A 5,882-nucleotide genomic window follows, 5' to 3' on the forward strand; every position below is an offset into this window, starting at 1 on the left:
AATTCTTTATCTTTTTTAGTAAATTAATGTTATAGTTATGTTATATTTTTTCGAAAGTTACAATGTTGTGTGTTGTTTTATGTCCGTTTTACATACGATTATTATATTTATGTACAAGTGGTCTAAAAATAATATATAATAATATCTTTATATGGTTATTTTCTTCTCTCCAAATTATAAATAAATGAAACAAAGTCCAAACATTCAGATATTATCATCACTAATCTCAAAATTACAGTAGAAAAATGAAGCTAACAAAGAAAGAAATTGTAGAACAACAATGGACTCGTAAAACAAAGAGAACTACTGAAGAAGATAAACATAAGGAAGATGTGAAGCTTAGGCTTTGAGAAGGGAGATGAAAGGGTTTTAGACATTTTTCTCAACAATATGCATAATTCTTGAATCACAGGCCCTCCCCGTTTTGATAGAACCTTTCTCACACCCCTATTGTTTGTTTTTTGGTTTCCATATTAAGTTGGATTTGATTCATCATAATAACCTCCCCCTCAAGCTGAGACTCTTGCTGGGACCTGTTTCAACTCAAAAACTAGCTTTAAAACGAGGGAAGGTGGAGAAGGAGGTGAGGCTGTCCAAAATATATAAACTTCACATTGTACGACTACATCCAGGCCATTCCAATTTAATGTTTCTAGTTCCTCCTATTAAAAATTAGAGTAATTTTTTGAAAAAATAAATTCATGAGAAATCATAGAGCAAAAATGTTTAATTTTGTTTTGAATATTAATAAAGTGACTCAACCGGAAACTTTTCTCTTATAAATTCCACAATCAAATTTATCTATCATAAAAAATCTGTCATGACAAAATAAAGTCAAAAGCATGATTTCAAATTTTCAACATCGACTGTGTACATTTGAAGTTGTGCCCCATATTGGTGGAACATACATCCTAAATTGGGTCACTATATGGTCCACTAGTCAATGCATGTGGTGCACCAGTTCATATAAGTGCTACACATTACAAACACTGGTATATAGTCGTACATACTTCTTAAGAATCACCGCATTGGAAAAAATAATGCATATATTCGCTTTAGTAATTTGGCTTTTTTGCAAACTCTATAAATTTTAATTAATAATTTAAATTATTAAGGTAATTTCATTCAATTCAGCTTTAAAGAATAGTCATATTAATTTTTTAAAAAATCGAGAATGCCACGTATATTATGACACATTTCAAAGTATACTTTGGTAAATTTACGCACTCAATCAACAAAATAAATTCATTGTGGTGTCACAAATATAATTTTTGGAGAGGATCGGATAGCCCTATTCTTACCTTTGAGAAGGTAGAGAGGTTGTTTGTTGTAGACTCTCAGCGGAACAAACAATAAAAAGAAAGCAATAATAACGAGCGAAAACAAGGAGCTAGTGATAGAAATATACAGCTACTACTGGCGAGATACAAGGAAGATAGTCACCCTTGAATCCCTTTCCAATGTAAATTCTCACAAACTTGAATTGGAAATGGCCAGAAATGAGGCATTATGGTGTTGAGAATCAGAAGTTGTTTGTAAATGTGTAAATAGTTAATGGGGATAGAATTGGAGGAAATGGAAATTCTCAGTTTGTAGGTTTTTAATAGCCAGATTTGAATGTTTTAGTTGGAGTGTGAACAAGAATTTGTTGGTTCGTTGACCTAAAAAAAGAAAAGATTTGCTCTGAAGTTGGCAATATAAGATATTTAAATTATTTTCATAACTATATTATTCTCAAATATTGAATAAGAAAATAAATTTAAAGTGACTAAATGGTAAACTAATTAATTACTTTTAGAAATTTATGAATATCCACGAACAAAAGGATTTAAAAAAATTACACATTTCCAATGATTCAAATTATATGACTTAATTAATTATCCAAAAAACTAAAAGTAAAATATATGAACAACCGAGGGATCAAAATGTTATTCTCCTTTAAAATATTATACTCATCAATAAAAAAATTTTGAAATCTTTTAGCTCTTGACTTTCACCATTACTATAACACAGGGTAGTACTAACTTTTTTTTGGGAGGGGGGGGGGGGGGGGGAGCCCGTATATTGACAAGTTGAAAGTGTTAATAACTTTTGATAGTTCAAAAAAAGAAAGCTTCTATAAAATAAATTCCAAAATAAAAGTTGTCATTTAAGTAAAATTTTCGGCTAAGATAATTAGCCGTGGCTATTAAGATTTAAGAGTAATAAAATAAGTATTAAATTTATAATTAATATGGACTGTGAATTGAATTAGTTATTCACTTTTTCATCGTAAAGTGGGTCATTTTTGGTCCACTAATTAATAAATGCGTGCAGCAAATTTTTATATCAACACCGAATATCGGTATTAAAATTTTGAGAAAATATATACATCTATGTAGATACTAGTTTGAATACCATTGAGTCTAAATTTTTAGTGCAATTTGCTATACGATCACGATTATAGTATCCGCACTTAAATTTAGTTCATCAAGCTGCCAGTTTTTAATATAGATTATTGCACTATTCCCACTTCTTAGTTGAATGCACCTAATTGTGTCTTTTAATATTAGTTATTATAGCTTAATTTAATTCATCAAACTGTCATTTTTTAATACCATCCTCACTTAAATTAGTTCTCCAAGCTGCCATTTTTTAATATTGATTATTGCACTATCTCCACTTCTTAATCTAGTGCATCACACGGTCATTCTTTAATACTACTGATTATTGTACTGTCCCCACTTTAATTATTTACTGCATCAAGCTTGACATTTGTTAATATTGGTTAGCTTACTAAATATATATCCTTACTTCTGAATTTAAAGTGCAGTGACTACTTAACAAATTAACTATAGCCATGGATTTCTTGCTCATCTGCTCCTCAGCTAAAAGGCCGAGTAGGAATGTACCAAAAGCAGACGGAGCATGGCCGATTATCGGTCATCTCCACCTCCTCAATGGACCTCAAATACCTCACAAAGTACTCAGTCATATGGCTGAAAAATATGGGCCTATTTTCCAATTAAAACTCGGAGTAAATCAAGCAGTAGTTGTGAGTGATCATAAAATAGTTAAAGAATGTTTTACCACAAACGATATGGCCTTTGCAAATAGGCCCAAAACCTTAGCTTCAGAGATCTTAGGTTATAGTTATGCCATGTTTGCGTTTGCACCTTATGGGTCGTACTGGCGAGAGATAAGGAAGATAGGCACAATTGAATTGCTGTCAGCTAGGCGAACTGAGATGTTTAGCCACATTCGAGAATTTGAAGTAAAATCAGCTGTTAAATAGATTTATGATAAGGGTAGTAATTTAAATGGAGTTGTGAAGATGGAGATGAAAGAATGGTTTGGAAATTTAATTGTGAACATTATGATGAAGATGCTATTTGGAGTACAATACAAAGGTATATGATTATTTAGTTATGTTATATATGTTAAAATTGGGTAAATTTCAGGCAAATTTTTAGCTTATGTAATATAAGTAAAATAATCATCATTATGGAGTTTCAACTTTACAGATGAAATTCCTTTAGGATGTTGTAGTGGAGTTTCAAGTTCATAGATGAAACTTCCGCAGGATGTTGTCATGCGGAGTTTCACCAGCGCGATTAAAACTCCGAGAGTGATTATTTTTTGATAGATAAGACTGCAAAGTGATCAGTTCTATGACAAAAATCCGTGAATGTTTGTACAGGTATAATGTTTTGTTTCAAATAATCTTTAACCCTAACGATTAAATATTAGATTCGCCTGTGTGACAGGTGATGAAGATGAAGAAAAAGGAGGGCTCAGAAAGCAACTCGGAGAAGTTTTGAATTGTTGGGGGCTTTTGTTGTGGCTGATTTTTTACCTTACCTAAGATGGCTGGATATTGGAGGCCATGAAAAGGCCTTGAAAGAAACTGCTAAAGAAATAGACTGCCTCGGCGAAGAGTGGTTAGTGGAACACAAAAGAAAGAGGAAATTAAGGGTAAATAGAAGTGGGGATGAAGAAGATTTCATGGATGTCATGTTGTCCATTTGTGAAGACAAAGATCTTCCTGGTGGTTTTGATTCTGATACCATTATCAAAGCTACTTGTATGGTAAGTTCTTAGTTACCCTCCTTAAAAACACATCTAAATTAAATTACAATAATTTGTTTTTAGCAAATACTAGATTGGTAATTTTGGAGGCAAATACATTAATTCGGTAACTTTTTGTACTCTGTTCAAGGCTCCAAGCATTGGCGAATAAAGTTACCTGATAATTGTGTTAATAGAAGCAAGGGTGAATTTATAGGCTAAATATGGGACAGGTGAACCCATAATCTCTATGTAAAACTAGGTATTTTGTGAATATATTTTTTAGAATTAGTATAATATTATATGCAGGTGCCATGCAACAAGAAGATTAAATGTGCACACTAGATTGAATGTTGAGTTGTTTACATAGAAGACTAGACATCAAATCCTATTTAAAACAATTTTTCCTTTTTTTTTTTTTGAGTTTAGTAATACACTCATGTTCTAAAAATTCTAAATTTACCATGTTAGAATAGCATACATGACTTATATATATACTCATGAGTCATGACTCCGTTTTATTAATTTGTCTTAATTTGCCTAAACATGGAGTTCGTAAAAGTTAAAAAATAATTATTGAATTGTATGATACTGAACTATATTCGTGCTTTTATTGTTTAAATTTTGTGCTCTTATATATATCATGTGATAGTCATGAGATATTGAAATTATGAATTACTTAATAGGAAAAGGTTGTTCATAAATTGGGATACATAGGAGTAATGTTAATCTTTCCCTAATTATGTTAGTATTTTGTTAAAATAAACTGTTGATTTTATTTTTTTTTGTTTTGGATTGGTAGAGTATGCTATTGGCAAGTGTAGACACCACCATGGTAACTCTGACATGGACTTTATCTTCACTTCTAAACAACTACCAATCACTAAAAAAAGCTCAAGATGAGCTAGACACTCATGTCGGCAAGAACAGATGGGTCCAAGAATCGGACATCAAGAACTTAGTTTATCTTCAGGCTATTGTTAACGAATCGTTCCGTTTATATCCAGCCGCACCAGTTTTGCTACCCCGCGAGTCGATTGAGGATTGCGTTGTTAGTGGCTATGATATACCAAAAGGCACTCGCTTATTAGTGAACATTTGAAAATTTCATTATGATCCGAATATTTGGCCAAATCCACATGAGTTTAAGCCAGAGAGGTTTTTTACGACTCATATGGATGTCGATGTAAGAGGAAATCATTTCGAGTTAATTCCATTTGGTAGCGGAAGAAGAATGTGCCCCGGAACTTCTTTGACTCTTCAAGTTGTGCACTATGTGTTAGCTGTATTGCTACAAAGGTTTGAAATTAAGAGGCCTTCAGATGAATTAATTGATATGAGTGAGAGTTTTGGATTGACAATTCGTAAAGCTTCTCCACTCGAAGTTCACCTTACTCCACGGTTGAATTTCAATCTTTATGAATGAAATACTGATATTTTCGATAGTCACAAAGTTATATTTAAGTTTTATTCATGTCTTATAAGAGATTTTTCTTTTTAGTTATTAGAGGTTTGAAAATAATATACAAGGGATCTTTGTATGTTTATTTCCTTCTCCTTTCAAATTGTAATGGAATTTATCTATTGTATCACATCCTCTGTCGAATTCTGCGACAAAATTCAAGTAGTATTAATTTATATTGGTACCAGTATTTTCGAAGGGGTTTTTGGGAAGTCTCAGGGCGAGTTTCGGGACGGGGCATATCAAAAATGAAAGGTATATATCCATAGGACGTATGAACTTCCGGCCAGAGGCGGATGCAGAATTTCAAACTTGTAGGTTTCCAAGGGCTCCTTTCCTGCCACTAAGTTATCCCTTGGTTTAGTTATGAGTT

At 32.3% G+C, this 5,882-nt stretch overlaps 1 pseudogene; it reads left to right on the forward strand.

The window, feature by feature from the left end:
• Positions 1 to 2,839: 2,839 nt before the first annotated feature.
• On the forward strand, positions 2,840 to 5,473 carry LOC107868575 (annotated as a pseudogene).
• Positions 5,474 to 5,882: the final 409 nt, after the last annotated feature.

Source organism: Capsicum annuum, chromosome 4 (genome assembly GCF_002878395.1).
Source record: "Capsicum annuum cultivar UCD-10X-F1 chromosome 4, UCD10Xv1.1, whole genome shotgun sequence".
In the NCBI taxonomy this organism is placed as follows: domain Eukaryota; kingdom Viridiplantae; phylum Streptophyta; class Magnoliopsida; order Solanales; family Solanaceae; genus Capsicum; species Capsicum annuum.